Source organism: Xyrauchen texanus, chromosome 11, assembly GCF_025860055.1.
Source record: "Xyrauchen texanus isolate HMW12.3.18 chromosome 11, RBS_HiC_50CHRs, whole genome shotgun sequence".
In the NCBI taxonomy this organism is placed as follows: domain Eukaryota; kingdom Metazoa; phylum Chordata; class Actinopteri; order Cypriniformes; family Catostomidae; genus Xyrauchen; species Xyrauchen texanus.
Genome location: NC_068286.1, coordinates 12,741,259 through 12,759,073, shown reverse-complemented (window position 1 = coordinate 12,759,073; position 17,815 = coordinate 12,741,259). Strand labels below are relative to the sequence as shown.

Sequence of the window (17,815 nt, the reverse complement as noted above, 5' to 3'; positions counted from 1 at the left end):
TCAACAGGCCAAAGCAGAGATGTTTAAAAGACAAACAATAAAAAATAGCACAGATGGGTGCAAATACGGTCCATGATCCCATCAAAACAGCAAGAAACAGTGCAGCGGCTCTAACTAGACATCACATCTTTTAAAACCTGCACGAGATGCATGATAATGGTGAAAGCCATTCGTCGTTAACCTATTATGCAAAATTCACTTTTACATGGTGTTTGTACATAAATGTGAGTCGACAGTGTGTACACAACCACCCTACAATGTTAGAAGTCCACCCACTATATTATCATAATAATCATATTTCTATTAATCTGTGAAACTGTGTGTCAAAAAAGAATGGTTTTAATTTCTGCTCTAAAGTGACATCACTTTAGAGAAGGCCTCGCCCACAACTGGTGACGGACTCCACCCTCCTCCCCTAAGTGATCTACACACAGTCCGCCATTTTTTTCCGTGCTGGAGCAGATACAGTGAGAAGAAGAATGTCTCAGCTTCGTAAGCGTCATAAGTGTTCTGTTGTTGGCTGTAAAAGAACATAAGAGTCTTCATGTACTCCTGGCATTAGATCCACTGAAGACGCAGTGGACAAGCTGGACTGGAAATCCCTTTGGGGCCGATCGGGGGGGACTGATCATCAGGAGAACCAAGTGGGCCAGTGGGTCGGCTGCGAAACAGGCCAAATGGACCGCGATAAGCTAAAATAAGCTGCTGCGTTATGCAGAACGGACCATAAAACGGTGCCACGATATGCAGAAAAGGACAGCGCCCCCTTCGATTCTCTTCCCAGTCCAGCCCTGCCCTATTTGAGCTGTCAGACATATAGGTTCTGATTTGTTGTTGCTGTAGGAACCGAATCACGAGCTGTAAAGGCACAGCCCTCTTCCGGAAATCAGCGTGTTTTTGATTCCACCCAAAAAGAGGCATTTATAACCTGGTATAATGATCCATGGGGTATTTTGAGCTGAAACTTCACAGACACATTCTGGGGACACCTGAGACTTATATTACATCTTGTAAAAAGGGGCATAATTGGTCTCCTTTAAATCCAGATAAGCACATGAAGGTGTCCTGTGTAGGTCCCCTTAAAAGTGCAGATCAATCTCCCATGACCGGCCCCTCGCTCTCTTCTTCACCTGTGACTGACTGAGCACCCGTGGGCAGTGCCAAGGGTGCAACTTTGAAAAACAGGCATTGATGTCTTGCTGAAGAGGCAGTCATATGCAGACGTATTTGATCCTTGTGACATCACAGGTTCCACAAATTCCAAATGAGCCGTTGTTTGAGCTTGGTTTAAATAAATGTTATTTTTCTATTAAGGAGCACGTTTTCAGTTCTGTTGATTGATTCAGTTGATTGAAACTGATTGTCTGAAAGTGTCAGTCAGTTTCATGTATATTAGAAAAGTCTGGTTGCTTATATTCACATGTGGATGGTTTATGAATGAAAGTGAAAGTAACATTTATTTTACTTCAAACCATTACTAGAACATCTCATGCACTGGATTAGTTATATATATTGAACTGTTATGTGATTTACTGTTTAAATTCTGTAGATAACAGAATGCTATTATATATAATATTCAGATACATGTTTACTTCCGAGCTGTTACAAAATGCATACACTTTATTTGTGTGACTCTGTTAATGATTTCCATTTTATTCCTTTCAGAAACCATGCCATTTTCCACTGGTAACCCTTTGATGAACAACCATTAAAGTTTCAACATCACTTCCATTACTAATGAAACCCAAATGGGCCGTTCACACAGTGCCACAAATAGAGCAGAAATCTTTTTTTTATTATTTCGTTTTTACTTGACATGCCACATATCCTGTGTGATATGCTAAAGAAACAGCAATATAAAGCAAAACATTCAGATGTGTCCATCTAGTGCATGTTTACAAAGAAAAAAAGCATAAATTGATGCAAAAAACGTGCTTGGTATGAATGGCCTCTAAGATGCCCAACGCTTATTTTTGTGGCATGTCATAATACAATATTTTCAACATTGATTAACAAATAGAGACAGCCACATGACTACACATATAAATGATACAATCATTATTATTGACTTTATGTATTTATTTGGAATGAAGAAAAAACAATTGCAGCCTTAAAGCCAAAGATACAGTTCTCAATGTTTTTCTTTCTTTATTTTTTTCAATTTGGTATCTGTTGCTCCTCTGTGATAGATTGAAGGAAGCACAGTCTTCCATCTCACTGCTTCCTCAATCAATGTTCCGCTGTTAGCCTTACTTGTAATCCTTCTGCCTGCAAAAACTGTCCAATGAACAATCCACATTCTCTATCTCTGTCCCTTTCTTTCCCAGGGCTGTAACAGTGACTGAATGAACCACCAAGCCAACTTACAACTCTCACGTCTCTCTTGTCTTTATCTGTGATGGCCTTGTAGAAAAATGCTACATTTCAGTAAGCATCACTCTCCTTTATATTGATTGAAATACATTTTATAAATTAAAGACCATAGGCCATTGAAAAAGCTATACATCCAATAAGCTTAAACAGCCCTCTCTGCATTATTGCCTATTGTACACTGTCTGCTGAAAAGGTATTAAGATCTTCTCAAGGAAAATTGAGATCTAGTGAACAACACAGATTTGTCTCTGCATTTGAACTGTATTTGCTATATGCAATATTGATGCCAGATTAAATAACAAATCATACTTTTGAGCCATTAATTAGCTCTCTGACTCAATTATCCAGTCGTAGTGGTTCTTCAGGTAACAACACAGTCAATGGATTTTCATGTTCCACTCAAATGAGCCAAGACCCAAATGTGATATAATCCTAATTCAGAAAACTAAAGAAATGGCACAAATGATGGTACTGTTATAGCAGAAAGTAGCATATCTCCACCTGAGTGGAAATCTGGATTTATATTTTCCACTATATTTAACAGAAATCAACAAGTGTTGTGTAATATTGATTTACATTGTGGAGATGTTTAAAGAACATTTACATACAGCAGTGGTCGGCAACTTTTGGCAAGAGGAGGGGTAATCACTGGCATGCCAGCGACGGCGAGAGAGGAGTACACTATTTTATTTAGATAAATTCCACACCTGCATTCCAATCTACATCTTGATGGAATCCTTCATCATGATCATGCATCATGTTTTCATCAGCTGAATGTGAGGCTTAACAAAAAGTTAAAATGTGATGAGACTGGAGTATACAGTATACCCAACTGACTCGTGCAGCACGTTCAAGCCATTCGCAGATCACGAGCCAGCAGCACTTCATGTTCGGTTAATCACACCCACTTTGCTAAGGACAGGCTGCAAGGATGACAGCCTACATTCCATGCTTCATTTGATTCTTATTGCTTTCAGAACAACATGGGATGTAATAAGTAATCACCACTATACATCCTTGAGATTTCCAACCCAGCATACTGGAATTGAGACAGTCAATTAAAAGTGAAACAATCTGTCTGCTAACAATTGATGGAAAAATAACTTCTGTCATGCACAAAGTAGATGTCCTAAACGACTTGCCAAAACTATAGTTTGCTATTATGAAATCTGTGGAGTGGTTCATAAAATGAGTTTTAATGACTTCAACCTAAGTGTTTGTAAACTTCTGACTTCAACTGTATATATTTAAGCAACATCACACGAGCGTGATTACCTACAACAAACGGCCTGTGGCTGAATCACAGCAGTGCTAATTTAGAGCCAAACAGCACAATTGCGAGAGTGTTATTGCTTATGTACACGAGTGCTGACTCAACGTCTGTTTAGCAGAGACCCTTAATTTGTTATGATTGAACAACAGCGAGTAAACCCACTTCCTGTATTCATAATAAGCACAAAGGGCAAGGCCTTGGGTACATCATCCGGTCATGTATGTGTGTCTATATGCGTGTCCGTCCGAAAGGCACACTTGCTATTGTGGTTCTCCTGGCTGGAGTCACATAGACAGGAAGTGGGTTTACTCACTGTTGTTCAATCATAACAAAGTACATTTTTAAAAATTAGGAAAAATGTTTTTACGGTCATAAAAAATGCATTTGTGCATGGAACTACTTTCTTACGCAACGGATCAGAATCTGCCGTTGCTGGTTCAAACCAAATGATGCGTCCAAGACTCTGTTAGTAATTAAAAAATGGTACTTCAGAAATAGTATCATGGCGTGTGCTATTTTGAACAAGTTATTGGATAAACAAGGATGGATGTGTGTGTGTGTGTGAGAGAGAGAGAGAGAGAGAGAGAGACTGAGTGTGTGCGATCACCTGTTGCCACACCCAAGCAGAGATGCTGTCAGCTTTCTGAAGTTCAGCTTTCTCAGAGGAAAAATAGCATCCAGGGTATTTATTTTTGGTAGCTGGTGCACAAGAGTCGATCACTATAGAAACCACAATGTCCTCCGCCATTTTAAACATCACCTATTGTGTAATTTATGTGTGTACCACTCCACTTTGTGTTCTGTTTATCAATGGTAGAATAATGGTAAACTTTCATAGCCAAGTACAATTTGAACGGGTTGCAACGTCCTTGAACGATGGAATAATCACTGACAAATTTTCCTCCTGTTCTATCCTACTCCCGTTCTAACTGGTGTTTGCTTTGGATACTTTATAGGTTACTTAAACCATTAGGCATTTGACCTGCTGAACTCACATCATTCTTGTTTGAATAAAATGTCCAAACAAATGCTTTCAGTTACAGTCTCCAGTTACATTTATCACTCTTTGCGAGGTGGGGAATTTTGTCTAGTGAAAATGCTGAGTGGCTAGTGACCTTGGGAAAACTACTAGCCACAGTGGCCGGTGAGCCAAAAAGATCCTTTCAAACCCTGTATATATATACATACATACACACTCACCGGCCATACCTGTACATCTACTTATTAATGCGATAATATAATCAGCCAATCATGTGGCAGCAGTGTAATGTATTATGCAAATACATAATGTAATATAATGTAAAATCATGCAGATATGGGTAAGGAGCTTCAGTTCATATTCACATCGACCATCAGAATGTGTAAAAATGTCATCTCAGTGATTTAGACGGATGGGCCGGTCTCAGTATTTCTGTAACTGCTGATCTCCTGGGATCGTCTCTAGAATGTAAAGAGAATGATGCGAAAAACTAAAGTTTTGTGGCCGAAGATGGCTTGTTAATGACAGAGATCAGAGGAAAAATGCCAGACTGTTCCAAGCTGACAGGAAAGTAACAGTAACCCAAATAAACATGCGTTACATTGAGGCGGATGGGCAACAGCAGCAGAAGACTCCTCCTGGTACTACCATTGTCAGATATGTAATGTAAAAAAAAAAAAGGGTCCTGAAGCAAAAAAAAACAAACAAAATTAAAGCCAGTCGACCATACTAAGCAACTACCTGCTGAATAGACCAGCTTAACCAGCATGTGGTTCCCATGCTGGTCTAGAGTGGCTTATGCTGATTAGTGCTGGTTGGTGGCCAAGCTATAGGATGAGCATAACCATGTTGTTCAGCAGCAAAACAGAACTGGTGAAGCTGGTCGACCAGTATATTTTTTTTAGCAGGGTACCAGTCGACCCTCCTGATCCATCCCTAGTGGCATGGTACATCTTTACTCAGTCTAGTTTCAAAGATCAAAAAACAATGCCAAAGGCATGTGCTCTTAGTGTGGGCATCACAAATGTCTTGTCATCATTTCATCTAAAACACCCAATGTAACGACCCATAGGCTAAACTCAACAGAGAAAAGATCCAGTTCTGATCCGAATAGCTAGCGGCCGGGTTGAGACCAGCTGAGAGAGCAGATAAATTAACTTATTAGATAGGCATGATCAGACAATGAGCAGAAGATGGAGCTGAGACCAGAGGCTTTCATGTAACATCTGGTCAATGAGTGAAAACAACGAGGAAGTCAGGCATGCCTGATAATATTCATAATAAGCACAAAGGGCAAGGCCTTGGGTACAGCATCCGGTCATGTATGTATGTCTATATGCATGTCCGTCCGAAAGGCACACTTGCTATTGTGGTTCTCCAGCCTGGAGTCACACAGACAGGAAGTGGGTTTACTCACTGTTGTTCAATCATAACAAATTAAGGGTCTCTGCTAAACAGACGTTGAGTCAGCACTCGTGGCAGAGTTTCAGGCTTTACATCGCAGCATCCCGTGTCATCATCTTCTGCCATAAGGCTATTGCTGTACTGGCACACTTATGGGTTGAGAGGCTACTACGATGACCTATAAAACTGCATAACAGTGCCTAAGAGCATTCACAATGACCGCAAGTACAGTATGACTCTGCATATTGTAAAAACAGCAGCCATATATATATAAATCTGGTTGTATTTGCAGTTGCAGTCTCAAATCCATTTAGTTGTCTGTTGCCAGTGCAGCAAAAAAAAAGAAGAATTACCACATCCATAGAGTGGCCCTAGAAGTATGTTGACACTTAAGTCATACTTAAAAATGTCTGAATATTATTGCACTGGATGAAACATTTATGAAAGAGTGGCATCTGCAAGAATTTGATGAAATTTTAGTGACTGTTACACATATATATATATATATACATAAAATCAGTCAATTGTGTGGCAGCAGTGCAGAGCATAAAATCACTCAGATATGGGTCATGAGCTTCAGTTAATGTTCACATCAACCATTAGAAAGGGGAAAAAAATTGATCTCAGTGATTTGGAACATGGCATGATTGTTGGTGCCAGATGGGCATGTTTCAGTATTTCTGTAAGTGCTGATTTCCTGGGATTTTCACACACAACAGTCTCTAGAGTTTATTTAGAATGGTGCAAAAATCAGCCAGTTCTGTGGACGAAAATGCCTTGTTGATGAGAGAAGTCAACACAGAATGGCCAGACTGGTTCGAACTGACAAAGTCTACGGTAACTCAGATAACCGCTCTGTACAATTAAATTCTGAGATGCGGGTTGGCACTGTTTTGGCGGCATGAGGGGGACCTACACACAATATTAGGCAGGTGGTTTTAATGTTGTGGCTGATCGGTGTATCTATACTACAACAAAGCAGATTATACCAGTTATTGACTACTCCGTCTGAACAAACAGATCTGATATCCTCACTCACAAAATGGCATTGGACAGTCAGTCTTATTTTTTTGTAACAAAAGTTCATGTCTCTTGCAAATTTTGGTGACCAGATAACATCATCACAAGTCGTCTTATATGCCAAATATAGCTAATAAGTTACACATGTACCTGTACATGCACTGAAATTTCTGGAACTATGGACCAGTAACTATCAACTGCAAGGGGTTAAAATCACAAATGTGGAGAGAGAAGGAATGTATTACAGGCAAAACCCACACAAGAGCAACTTATTTCTTGGCTGTCATTTTTCATTAGGCAGCACAACAGAGAGTGAACTGGCTGGAGCGTTGCATCAAATTTAAAGGTAATTCCAGGCCACCTGTGTGCTGAATAAATATTTCAAAGGAGTTACCCCCAGGTCCAGTGAGCTAAATGCTGTGGGCACTGCTATATATTTAATTGGTGAGGAGGAAGATGAAAGTGTCATGAGAGGGAACATAACATTTTCTGGCCCCACACTGAGGTCAATGCTAAGACCAAGCTAAATTTGAGCATTTATTTATTTGTTTGTTTATTTAATTCGTTCTTTGAAGAAGATGATGTTGACGAATAAGCTAATAAGGTCTCTTACGTTTATAATGCCTAATGTGCCTCGTGAGTTCTTCACCATGATCTGTTCATCACATAAAGCAGTCATATCCTTTCAGAAGTTCTGTAATATAGTGCAGAATCTGCAGAATTTTTTTCACATTTTCAGAACAGATTTTTAGGGAAATTCTATAGAATTCTGTGGAAGGGATTTAAACATAGCAAAATGTATTAAAGGGACCCGAGAGTACGATATTCTATTGGCAGCTAAAAGCATCATGACATTAAAATATTTTATAAACAAACATGCAAGGGATGAGGAATGCATAGAACTTTTATGAATGAAAATTTTCTGTGCAGTTCTGTGCGTGCATATTTCATCTGGGCCTTGTCATGTGGACTACTTTTATAGTATTTGTATGGTGTGTTTTGAACCTTTGAATGATGTAGTCACTAAAAAAAATATGATGATGATAATAATAATAATTATTATTGTTATTGATATTATTATCAATGTTGTTAGTGTTATTATAACAGCATACATGTTAGGCATGACATTGTATAAACTATTAATTACATGAAATACTGAACTCTATCCTTTGAGTATGGATATTAGGGGGGGACCTTTATCTCCACTACAATGAGCACACATATAGACACATAAGACTACATGTAATTAAATTATACACTTCACTGTATTTATTTTTTTATTATAATTTTTTTGTTTTCTTTTGTCTATCTGTGCTTTATCCTTATTGTTTCAAAGAGTAAGCTATGTGGAGGGTCCTTTAATTGAAGGTTGGGCACTGTGTATAAGAATCCAAGATAATTTACTCTTTTTTGCTTCTCACAGAGAACCCAGGCATCATCAGTCAAATAAAAACCACTAGCTGAGTGGGAAAGAACAACTGCTGAAGTTTAATTAATAGAAAAACTGTATTCAAATAAAATAACAAACTCATGTTGATTATGCTAATAAGCAGAGACGCTTTGAAATGTTGGTACAAAGATAGAGCCTGACTGCGAACAAGCATTCTGTAAACATTCAGAATCAATCCTTTGGAGATATTCTGGGTGTATTTGTGAGGGGGTTTGCATCTTGGAGATGTAGACAGAGGCTAGTCTCAGCTTCAGATGACCGCCCATCAACTGTTTAATGAATATGATGTATTTTGTATGAAAAAAAAAATAAACATGTCAACCATTTGCCAAAATCACAAGATATTATTGGTTGGCTTTACATAACTTCCAAATATCTGCGAATGCACAAATATTTTTGGTAGACCCTATCAGGGTTTCGAACCAACAATAACTCCCATTAAAAAAACAAACAAATGCTTTACATGACTTTCATTTCCATTAATGGTTCTCGAACGTGCATTCTTCTGCCAATTTGGATCCAACACCATCCTGATATTCTCAGACACTGTTTCCTTGTACCACTCAATAGCACAGCAACACCTCTATTGAATCAGCAGTGCCAAATTTACATTGTGACAAGTGTAGCCCGATTCCTGAATGTATGACTCTTTTGAGCAGGATCTTTTAAATGTAAAGTGTGAAACATAAAGTGCGATCAGTGTAGCCTGATTCCTGAATGAATTACTGTAGTGGGAAGTTTATCTACAGTGGACACGAGCAATGTCACGTCACGCACAACATCTTGAGGCTGTACATTGGGTGCTACATCTTGAGTAGCACCAGTGCGTGCAGAGCAAAATGGCCGTTTACTGTCATTGCGGCATGACGCGATTTACGCATCCAGCGTAGACCGTCTCATTGATTATAATGGAAGTAATTGGCTTTTGTTAAATCGTGCCACTCACTTCTGGTGTAGACAAGGTGTTATGAGCATTTTTATTTTTTTTATTTTATTTTGATCTACACCGCAAATCATATTGTGCCTTTTTCCGCACTAATGACTCTGATGAGCTGGTATTTTAATTACAGTGCAAAGTATACACTGGGACCAGTGTAACCTGACTTCTGTAAGAATGAATCTTATGAGCCGGTTCTTTTGAATCTACAGTGCAAAACATACAGCGCGATCAGTGTAGTCCGATTCCTAAATGAATGACTCGTATGAGGTTGTTCTTTTAAATCTACAGTTCGAAACATACATTGCGGTCAGTGTAGACCGATTGCCTAATGAAAGAATCTCATGTTCTTTTGAATCCACACCCAAAAACAGAGCTACAGAATGAATGAGTTATTATTGAACCGCAAGTCATTAATTTTGTCAAGTCAAAATTTAAATTAAACTAGAATTCAGAGCAATTACTGGATGAATGTTGATTGTTGACACTGTGTTAAGACACACGTGAGTTTTGTTGTCAAAAGTTTTTATATATATAAATTTGACCAGAAAGCAACACAAAACATTTGTAACTTCAGAATGAGAGATGTTTACCATGATGGCCGTGTGTTCTTATTGGTCATACATCAGACTCGGCAGCGTACGGAGAATAATTGTGGATAAAATATATTTAAATGTCCCCAAAAGTCTAATTTGGCTATATTTGAGCTGTTTTCTGACCCGTATGAAATTTTCCTGGGAACTGGCATGGATCAAAAGCTTTTGTTTAAGTTTTTCTTGATCTTGTTTCACAGTTGTTTTTCCAATCATCTCCATTGTTTCCCCCCAATGATGGTCACAAATATGGCATATATATGAGTACCGGTAATATGAATTACTGAATAAAATCTTAACTAAAACATCTGTGTAAACACCACTTCTGTTAAAATATATAAATGATTCTGACACAAAAAGTAACAGACTGCTGAGGGCAGAAAATCCCAAAAGAATAAAATTTCTTACTTTAAAACATTTCTTCCTCAAAAGTAGTAAATAATTTGTAATGGAACTGTTAAGAAACCATATTCATTAAGTGGAATTGGAAACGGACCTGTTCAATTCCTTGTGATTCCGTTCCATAGACCCTATGACAGAACACAAGAGTCGTGCTTACAAAGTGCCATGCTGTTACAATGAACACTTGAATATAATCTCATCAAATATATATGTGTGTGTGTGTGTGTGTGTGTGTGTGTGTGTGTGTGTGTGTGTGTGTGTGTGTGTGTGTGTGAATATATGTGATGAACTTGATAACAAGAAAATAAGATATTCCCCAGACTGAGACAGACTGAAAGACTGCCCGACTGATTAATGAACACAACAAAAGAACTGCCCATAAATCAAATAATATTCAATTTGAAATGATTAATGATCCATTACATGTAGCCACATGTTCCATCTATCATACAGGTAATTTTTAAATGACCTCTTCCCAACAATGTTGAAAGCGCTTGCAAAGTGGGAATTCCCCATCAAGATAAATTTCTTTAAATCTCTTTTAAAACCCTCTCCATGCTGTTGGAATGAAGTCTTATTTTACCTGATTTGCTTACATAACTGATTATTTCCAGAAGCTATCAGCTCTGTTGTTACCCTAGAGTGTTCTGGTACTTTCATGTCCCTTATGGCCCCTTCTCTGTTTCCTAATACAGCTTCTGATTTCTAACACTGGAATGCAATCACATTGTCATAATCCCTCAGTGAACCCACAAATCAGCAAAAAGCCTATTCATCTCGCATCTTATCAAAACTATTCTCGCTTGACAAATGGCAGTATGGAATATATTATGAAAGCGTAACCCTCATAAAATATACAGTACCGTAGCTTACACAAAATAATAAAGGAATAAAGCATCTCTCAGTGGTGGAAAATATGCTAATTAGACAAACAAAACATTTGTCAAGAACTGTCCTCATTGAAATCAAATCTGGGTGGTAAGAGCATTTGGTTAGTGACAGACTGTATCTCATTGACCTGTTCTTGGCGGAGTTTGAAAATCGATGAGGCGTTGATTCCATATCCATGCTTGGCCTAATGAACATATGGCGAAATGTTTTTGTTCTTGTAAGGTTGGTTGAAGAGCTTCATTAATCATTGCAGCTTCTAATGGGCCAGTAGAGAGCATTTGTGGTTTCTTATGGATGCTGGAGCACGGCCTGATCTCTCTCTGGCACTGGCCTGTTTGGATGTCTTTTCTTCAGCCCAAAGTTAAGGGAATAGACCTTGCAACCTCCTGGTGTCAGGAGAGCCTGTTCAGAGTGGCACCCATTGGCCGTGGAGGCAGATGGGCACTGCAGGGAATTCCGAGAGGTGTAGCAGCAAATCTGTCCATATACTACAAACATGGTGGTTAATTCATGTGTAAGAAAAGGAAGTCAGGGCCTTCCACCCACAACATGGCTCACACTGGGTTTATATAAGAATGTGGAACACATGGATGAGCCATAATTGGCTTGACATTGAAGAAAACCATGTACTTCTGTAAGATGTGATGGATTTGCTGTATCTTAAGGCCATGTTTAATGATATGTAAGGTCAAGTGTGTGATTTCTGTACCATTAGCATGACCAAACAGAATTGCAAAAGTAGTAACCGTTTTCAAACAGGCTTACCAACCATTACTCCTGTCTTCCATTGTTGGAAAAGCAGATAATGCTACCTTAAATTTACATCACTGGTTGAGCAAATGAGCACACTACATGCACGTTCTTACAATGATTTTGAGTAATAAACCGACACAGTGTCATGTAAAAGCCTTAAATGGTTTCACAGTGAGCTTTCAAGAGGATATCTCACCTCTGTGTCTCTGCGCATCATTAAAACCAAGACCATTTGCCACTGCACGATCATTAAATTAGTGAAACCAAAGCGCTTTGTGTTCACTATAAAAATCCATGCTTATATTTTGGCGTGAATCTCCACAGATGGTGCGTGCACCAGAGGTCTTATCATCAAGCACTTTTCAGGAGTTGCTCTGGGTGCAGTCCACATTGGAGATCACCCTCCTAATGAACTATATACAGTCAGTGTTCATATGGAGTGCTCGCATGCTCATGCAGTGGCAAATGTTCATTGTTGGTTAATTCCCGCAGTGTTAATGATGCACAGTGACACAGAGAAAGAGATGCCCTCTTACTCTTTTTCTGTGTATTTGATAGAGAAGAAAACACATTTTCAACAGAATCTAAAAAATATTAGTTCATGAAAAATTAGGGCTCATGAGTTTAGTCGGAAATCCTTACACTGGAAAATGAGACACATAAATGCAACGTTCATGGCATCCATCCATCCATCCATCCATCCATCCATCGTCAACCGCTTATCCTGTGTACAGGGTCGCGGGGGGCTGGAGCCTATCCCAGCTAACATTGGGCGAAAGGCGGGGGACACCCTGGACAGGTCGCCAGTCCATCGCAGGGCCGTTCATGGCATATTCACTTAAAATTACCTTATTTAAAAAGTACAATGTGATTGGAAATTGAGATGCACAATAATCAAATAACTGTGATACTGGCTATATATATATAAAAAGTTTGACTGGCAGTCTATATATATATATATATATATATATATATATATATATATATATATATACACACTCTTAGAAGGGTTGTGTTAAAAAATGACACAGAAAATGTGTTGTTACATATTTTACACATTTTGTGTAAATATCAACATAAGATGTGTAAAAAAATGCGTGAAAATTTTAACACACTGCGTGTGTTGGACAATTTAACACAATTTATGTGTTATTTTCAGTCCAACAACAGCCTAACAAGTAGGCTATCTCAGTATCTAGTTGGTCCTGTTTTTATGTTACTCAATTAAAATTATATCAATAAAAGCTAACCAGTTAACCAGTTATTGGTATTTTTGTTATCCTTATCACAATCTTCATCAAATCACCAAATCTAATATTTCAAGATTTATTGTAGCTTACAAAATTTGAAAAGAGGTGTATCCTAATGTAGCCTAATTAATCTGATATTTCTCAATTGTGAGTAGCCTATGGTATTAACATAGACTGCATAAACTAGGCCTATACAAATTATGGGCATTGATAACCCATAACCACACAAAAACATACTTATAATTTAGACATAAACTAGCCAATAAAATCATAAATGTATAAAATGAAATAAATAAAAATACACAACAATTAAAATACACATGATGACAAATCCACAAAAGGAATCGGAATCCTGCAGCAACATGACGTTTTAGTGCAGCGGGAACAGAAGAAAAAAAAAAAAAACTTTCTTTGGCCACAGAGACAGAGACGATGGAGGCTGCATCGCCTGGTGTGCCGTTAGGCACTTCGGTATGTATATATTACTTGTTGATCTTGATGTAATTATTCATGTAATGAAAAATGTCATCGTTATGAAATGTAATATGAGGATTTTGGAGTAAGGACCTTACAGTTGGTTAGGCAGAAAATAATGCTGAGTATAGCTAGCTAACGTAGCTCCGTTGCTAGCTAGAGCGCCAATGCTAATGTGACCATTCTTGTTAAGTTAGAAAGATTTTTCTTGGTAACTTGGAGTCACTCTGACCATATTTAATTGAGTGTTTATTCAAAGTGTTAATGTTAGTTGTTGGCTGGAGTCTCCATTGCGCAAATCTCATAGTCAAGTAAGTTAACATTTACGTAGGGTTAAATTCCGCCAACGGGAGTGGCGGGAAAACTGGGTGGTGTAAGGTTAGCTACCGTTAGTGTCGCAGCAGTTTTTGCTGAAATCATAATCCAGAGCATGAAGCTGCCGGGGACGTCTCAGAAACACCGTGTAAAGGTAATGTTAAAATCGGCATGTATAATGTCATAATACACTAACTAATTAAATCGTGCTTTTAAGTAAATCCATGATAACCGTTGACGTTACGTTTTGTTCAGCATTTGTAGTTAACGTTATGAAATTTATTTTTGACTGATTTCTTATCCAAATTACACCACGTAAAATTCAGATTTGGAATTGGAAACAAGTTACCAGCTCGTTTCGATAAAGTCTGCATGAAACGGGGTAGCTAACGTTAACATAATAAGGTTAGGTTGGAAGTTACGTTAGCAGTTTGAAAGCGACTCATAAACACACAGCATTAACGTGGACGTTAGCTAACGTTAACGTTTGATAACATGTTGCTGCAGTTGCTGTGCTTTTATTGGAAAACCCATAACAAGTGGTGCACCTAACAGTTGATTTTTTTTTATATGTCGTAAGGATAAGGTTAACGTCAGCGTTATACCGGTCAGCGTTGACAGTAACGTTGCAAGTGCTTCTACGAGCCGTTTGCCTGTTGTTATGCTTGTTAGCTGTGTGTTATTTAACCAGTAACGTTAAACGCTTGTCCGCGCTGGAATCATAGAGTCCGCTAGTGCAGTAACTGTCACTAGAAGGATATCCGTGGCCCTTGTAAGCAAGTCTGTGTTGTAGCTGCGTCTGAGCTAGCGACTCTGAGAGGATTATGGTGTGTGCGGGTGTGGATGGAGGTCGGTACGTAGCTGTATGTTGTTTGAGTTGTTACATCGTTAGCCCCATATATCTCCTAAAGCTCGTAATATTGTACAGGTAGTCATTGGAGTGCCCATGCGTTGTGTTACTGTCACAAAAACAGAAGGAATTCCTGAGTACGTTCGTATGATCTTGCCTCTCTGCCTTCTCTTATCAAACAAGCTACCAGCAGCTCTGTGTGAGGTAAAAACTAAGCTTAAGCTACAGTTAGCAGTTTTCTGATATTTATACATGGCAACAGCTGATAGGAAATATACATTGGAGTCTTGTCTATTATGCCATTAAGTGTATATGCTAATTTTCAACAAAAAAAGTAGCCTTTTAAACACACTATTTGTATTGTTGGGAAAATTACCTATTAAGATCATATGGCAGCATAGTTATGTGTCTAGCTTATTGCATTCCTTTTTTATTAAAAAAGCAACATTGTGGGTATAGATGTGAATGTCTGTGTTGAATGTGCAAGTTACTTTGCTTATTTAACTATCTTTTTTGTTTTCAGCTCACAAATGAAAACCTGGAATCTATCAAAGTCCTTGTTACGAGTTTTAAAGATGAGAAAGAGACTTGTAAAAAAATACTCTATGTTAGCAGTGCCATGGATCTCGTAGATCAAAGCCTTGCCCAGCAAACAGGCTGTGTGCTTGATAGATTGTTAAATTATAATACCGATTTCATGGAGTATATTGATGTTGACACCAATGTAGACGTGAAGGACTTGGATAGATTCCATGTTTTCCTGTCAGCCAGAGGACCCCAGATACAAACCTGTTTTGGGGAGACTAATCAAAATCAGGTACATTTTGCATTACTCCAGCATTGGAGTAATTGATTTAATCGTCATCATGTTGATTAAGCAACCCCCACACATTTACATATGTTCATTTAGCTGAAACTTTCATCCAAAGCAACTTACAATTTCTATTATATTATTATTGTTGTGGATATAATTTTTTTATCAAATGGTCAGAAATTAGAAGAAAATGCATATATTTCAGTCATAAGGTTAAGTCATTGCCTTTAGTTTACATGTACCATCCCTGCTTACTGTTGCGCAGAGTCACCCCCCAAAGCCCCATTCTGAGCCAGGAAAAACCCTGATAAGTTGTCGATGAATGACTATTATGTACTTAAGATTAGGCTTCTTGAGTAAATGCTTTGCCTCTAAGTTCTGTTGAAACTGTTTGTCAATATGTGAATATGACTGCAATAACATGTATCTCTTGTTGCTTCTACATAGCCTACCACTGACACAGAAGAACACAGACAGCCCCTACAGTCACTACTAATGAAGAAAGCCCCACAGATTCTTACAGAGTATGAGACTACAGGTATCCTGTTAGTGCCATCGAGGAAGCTCCTTGTAAAGACGTGCATAGGAGATTTGGTGGAGAGGTGTGGTTTGTGAGTATCTATTTTTCTTTTAACTTTATCTTATTTTTTTTTAATTAAGTTTCTTTTCTTTACCTTATCTGGTCAGTTGTTTGTGTTTTATTTTATCTTTGCTCTTGTAAAGGCACTGTTAAATTGTTTGGAAACATGCTCAAAATGTTTATTATTATTATTGCACCATACCACACTTTGGCATGAATATCTAACTTGAAAAAATATTTTGCACTGAAACAAAAACAACAGTATACCTGTGTCACTGATTGAGGAAGTGGCAATGTTTTTGTCCTATTTTCCAGTTACCCTCTTAGTGCAGACAAGCTGGCTGTAGCGAAAAGCATCATAACCACCTTCCCATCCCTGAGTGTCAGAGTAGAAGGACAAGGGGAAGGATTTGTAAGTAGTAGTTTGTGTAATAGTTTGTAAGTACTTGTATTTTTGTAATGTAAACTCTATGCTAGGGGTGGGCGATATGGCAAAAATATCATATCACGATTTTTCCAGAAAAATCACGATTAATCGATTTTATCACGATTCATTTTTCTCTTTTGTGACTGAGAATTACAGCCAAACTAATGTCCATATTTTAAAAACAAAGCCTTTACACATTACACATACACAACTTAATATACAAATTAAATAAACAGTGCTTTATGTTTTCAGCTACTGTAGATGTATTTAACAGTAGCACTGAAGAAAGTAATTAAATGAACAAATGTCAGAATAAAACAAAACAGACTTCACTGTATAAATTATACATTGATACTTATTAAAGCTACTATTAAAGTTATCAGTCAAGAGCAGTAAATGATTTTCTCTTTGCATTTTTTTGTTTTATTAACATTAAAGGGATAGTTCTCCTAAAAATTCAAATTGTCATAATTCACTCTCTCAAGTTGATTTAAACTCGAATAAGTTTCTTCTTCTGTTGAAAATAAAAGTTATTTGGAAGAATGTGGGTAACCAAACAGTTGATGTACCCCAGTGACTTCCATAGTATATTTTTTCTCAATGGGGACCAGCTACTGTTTTAATAGACACATTCTTCAAAATATTAATATTAGAAAAATATTAGAAGGAAATTAATACTGGTTTGGAACTACATTAGAGTGCGTAAATAATGAGAGCATTTTTATTTTTGGGTGAACTATCCCTTTAAGGACAAGCGGCAGCGTGTTTACTATTACTACTGTCTCTTTAAGAGCTGCGCGCAACGCGTCTAATATACACGCATTTGACAAGCAGATTTTCTCTCAATTTTCTCAAGTTTGCTTTCATTTTAGACATAACCGACTTGGTTTATCTAAACCTTGTGTGTATTTGACAGTATTAGCACAATAAGACTCGAAAGATAACTTAGTCCAGTATCCAGGCGCTGGTAGACTTTTAGTGCATGTGAGCTTCACATGTACGTGCTGAGAAACGCACACGTTAGAACAGC

General features: G+C 37.9%; 1 protein-coding gene across 2 annotated transcripts in view; it reads right to left on the bottom strand.

Moving 5' to 3' along the window:
- Positions 1–17,815, bottom strand: part of ctnna2 (catenin (cadherin-associated protein), alpha 2) — a 717,220-nt gene that overhangs the window by 537,918 nt on the left and 161,487 nt on the right. The window lies entirely within an intron of this gene.